We start from the raw sequence: 4,544 nt of genomic DNA, 5'->3' as shown, positions 1-4,544 counted from the left end.
TGGGGGATGGTCTATGATGCTCCGGAGGAGAAAATAATAACCCAGAGCTTTGTGTAGTTGAGAGAGGGGAGGTTCCTGCAGACAGATGAGAAGAGGAAGTCAGTACTGATGGGGGCCCAGTACCCCTTCATGAAGAAAGGAGCGACGAGGTCAGCTCCTGGCGAGGACAGCTGTTCTGTTTGTCCCCAGGAGTCCCTCTTCAGAACCTCGTGGGTAGAGAAGAGGCATGCACTGTGCAGTCTGGGGGACAGGCTGACCATGCCAGAGGGCACAATAACCCCAGGAGCTGGACAAGATATGACAACACTGTCTCCATGTGGGTTGGAGCCCAAGGCTTGCTCCCTCCAATGCGTACAACCTTCAATTTTTGGAGTGCAACTCTTCCAATAATGTCTAGGTAGTAACACTGCCACAAGGAATTGTCTGGTCAACCCTTTATCTCTTCCAGGTGTTGGGGGAGAAGTGAGTGGGAGCTGTCTGGGGTCCTGGCTGTCCTCCTGGGCGTGGTGATGTTGGGATCACCACCGACCAGCAAGGCACTAGGGTGGGTTGGTGAGGCACCCAGCGTGCAGACTGGAGGGAGGCTTGGTCCTCAGCATCTTGGAGAAAGTGCACAGTCATTACTTCCTTACATTTTTGCGCCTGAAGCACTTTGCTCACCCCACCCTAGTGCTGGCTCTGTTTGGAGTCAATTATCTCTGCTCCACGTTTGCTAGTAATTAAGGTGGTCAGGAGCCCGTGTTTCTGTCTGGTGTCTGGAGAATCTGTGGCCAAATCTGGACTGCATCAGGGTGGGCGGGCATGTTCCATTCTCTGTCTCTTCCATGCCCCTAGGAAGCTGTGGATACCATTACAGAAGGGACTGCTAGGGACCCACTGCGATGAGTACTTGCAGCCTATGTGGTTGCTCCTACTCTGGGCAAGGAGGGGTGAGAAATAGGAAGAGGAGCTTTAACCAGTGTGAACTAAAGGAAATCCTAAAAGAGCAGTAATTAACTTTAAAAAATAACATCGATTTTTCTTCTGATTAGAAAAATAAATGCATGTTCATCTTAGAGTTAGAAAATTAAAATCACCTGTAATTTCAACCCCCAAAGTGACCCACTATTTCTGTAATGGTCAGTTCCTTTAGATTTTCATCTTTAATCATCTTTCATCTTTAGTCCTAGTGATAATGATGAAGACAAGTTGGATAACTGTGAAAAATTCCTGTATTGAGAGCCTATTTCTCCATGTCAAAACCTATGCTAATTGCTTTACATGCGTTTCCCAACATGATCTAACTTATTGATCATAGAAATCCCATGAGGCCAGCAATATCATACCTGTTTTGAAGGTGAAGACCTGGAGGCTTAGAGATGTGAAGTGACTTGCCAAAGTGACATAGCTGGGAAGGAGCAGAGTTGGGGTTTGAACCCAGGCCTACCTGACCCCAGAGCCCGAGAGCAGGGAGATGGGTTAGGGAGGGCTTCCTGTTCTTCCTGTCCCTGCTCCCCACCTCAGTTCCTTCTCTGTCCACTCACAAAGGAAACACAGAGTCAAGTTGAAACAGAAGGTCCTGTTTGGGGACGTTTTTCACCCTCTTGAGGAGTGAAATGAGAGCCCTCCAACATGGCGCGAGCGCTGTTCTCTCCCGTCCATCCCACTCTACGTTCTGCATGGCGTTTCTCGAGCTCCTCACACTGTGTGATTTACAAGTTTGAAGTCAAAGCTTCTTGTCTCCTTTTGGGGTTTGCATTTTCATTTTCTAGATTGTTTTAACTCTTTCTGGTGCTACATGAACGTCAAGCAGTAAAAAGACAGGGGTCCACTGGAGAGAACTGTGTCCCACTCAGAGCCAGCCCCCTCTCCTATTTTGAGGGGGACGGGGCTACACTCTACTGTCATGAGAAGAAACTGCCCTGTGTCCATACGTGTTTTAGAGTTATATAAAACAGCAAATGAGTACAGATGAAAGATGGTGGCAAATTCTTTGACAGTCCACCTTTTGAGGGAGGGGGTCTTTTTCTCCTCCTTTTGAACCTAGGGATGGCCAGTGACTGCTCTGACCAGCAGAATATGGCAGAAGTGATGCTAAGCCAGTTCTAAGCTTAGCTTTATGAGAATCGGCAGCTTCCGTATTGATCCCTTAGAATATTCTCTCGGAGTCCTGAGCTCTCTGAGGTGTTTCAGCTACACTGAGGTCACCATGCTCTGAGGAATCCATGCCAGCAATATGGAGAAACTCTGAAGGATGAGGGGAGACAGGAGAGGAGACTAGATAGCCTTTCAGACACACTGCCCCCAGCATTCAAGTCATCCCAGGTGAGACCTCAGACACTGTGGAGCTGAAGTGAGATGTCCTTCGTGGGCGTTCTGAGTTCTGATCCCTAGATCTTGAGATAAAACTGTAATTTGTTGTCTTAAGCGCCTAAGTTTTTGTTTGTGTGTTACTCAGCAATAGATACCTAACAGAACCATTTATAAAATTTTACAAAACCGCTGAAGACACTTTGATCCAGAGGAGCCCATAAAAGCCAAGGGGCACTGCGTTAGTTTCCTAGGGATGCCCGAACGGAGAACCACAAACCGCGTGGCTTAAAACAAAGATATCTCACAGTTCTGGAGGCCAGAAGTCCAAACTCAGGGTGTCAGAAGGTCCATACTCCCTCTGAGACTCTGAGTAGGACCCTTCCTTACCTCTTCCTCCCTTCTGGTGGTGGCCGTCAACCCTTGGCATCCCTTGGATCGTATCACCACAATAATGTTTTCTGTCATCACAGGGCATTCTCCCTGTGTGTCTGTTTCTTCTCCTTTTTGTATAAAGACGCCAGTTGTGTTGTATTAAGGGTCCACCCTATTCCGGGATGATCTCATCTCAATTTAACTAATTACATCTACTCCCAAATAAGGTCACATGCTGAGGTACTAGGGGTCGCAACTTGTATATATTTTTTGTTGGAGGAGGGTTGCAATTCAACCCAAAATAGGTACTTGGGACAAGTGAGAGGTCAGCTAGCAGCCTAATGGCTGTTCTCTTGGAGAACACATTTCCCTCTAACAGAGCTAAGTAATGTGTTGTTTTCTATTCCAGTTTTAGCTTTTACTCTGGTTTTCAATTTAAGAACTGAAAACATTCAACATTCTAGTGAGACACTTATTTACAGCTTTAACTGGAAATGTTTCACAGCTAGCCTTTAGTCATATTTACACTGGTAAGACTAAGGGAAAAAACCAGTCCATGTTGTTGCCTGTTACAGCTTGTAGTTGTACAAAAAACTGAGCAGTCAGACGAGAATATGAACACTCCCCCTCCTCCGTCCCCTTCTGTTTCACACACACACACACACACACACACACACACACACACACACTCAGGCACACAGCTCAGAGAGTTCCACAAGTAATCAGGGCCACTCACAGACCTTTCACTCTGATGGGAGCTGGGAATGTACAGCCCAGCAGTCTAGGCCGGAGGATGGGCAGGTGCTGGGGGAGTCTGGGAGGGAGAGCCAGGTGGACACCATTCATTCAGTCACTCACACCTTCATTCAACATCCCTGCGTCCAACAGTTGTAGCAGCAGTGCTGTGACTGTTAAGAGTTCTACTCTGAGAACCAGCTTATCAGACGAGAACTCTAGTCCTTATCAGTAAGGGGGTTTTGGCAGCCAGGAATGTTAAGGGAGGTGGAAGGTGAAGTAGAGAGTGATCTAGATTATTAGATACACTAGAATCAACCAGGCCAGTGAGTGTGAGCCTTGGAGGAGATGGTGGTGGGTGGAAGGTGGGGATGGCGGAAACAGATGGATTTATTGTCACAGCTGACAGTTCACTTTAGAGGTTAGGATGAATCCATGCTGACTTGACATTTTAGGTGGTCTTGTCTAGTGGTTCAGTACTGCTTAACTGTCTGTGCCCAATCGCTTGAGTTGAACCTAGATTGACCCCCTATCTGTTCTGTTACTTGGCTAGGGTTGTTATAACAACCACAGACTGGATGTCTTTAACAACAGATATTTGTTTTCTCTCCATTCTGGAGGCTGGAAGCCCAAGATGAAGGTATCAGCAGGTTTGGTTTCTCCTGCGGCCTCTTTCCTTGGCTTGCAGATGGCCGCCTTCTCGCTGTGTCCTCATGTGAATTTTCTCTGTGTGCATGAATCCTTAGTGCCTCTTTTTGTGTCCAAATTTCCTCTTTTTGTACTCACACCAGTCAGATTGCATTAGGATCCATTCTAACAGCCTCATTTAAACTTAATCACCTCTTTAAAGGTCCTATCTCCAAATACAGTCACATTCTGAGCTACTGGGAGTTAAGACCTCAAAATATGAGTTTTGGAGCAGGGCAGCGGGGTACAATTCAGCCTTTTCCACACACGATTCAGCCCATACTACTGTCCAGTATTGGCTGATTCCTTTCTCTCTCCAGGACTTACCTTCTGCCCAACTGGAAAGATGTTCATAACTAACGTGTATCAAACCCTTCTTATGTTTTAAATATTTTACATTCATTATCTCCTTTAATCCTCACAATATAAAGTCATTTAAGTTGGCATTATTATAATAG

This window comes from Vicugna pacos, chromosome 25, assembly GCF_048564905.1.
Source record: "Vicugna pacos chromosome 25, VicPac4, whole genome shotgun sequence".
NCBI lineage: Eukaryota > Metazoa > Chordata > Mammalia > Artiodactyla > Camelidae > Vicugna > Vicugna pacos.
Note: the sequence above shows the minus strand (reverse complement) of the source record.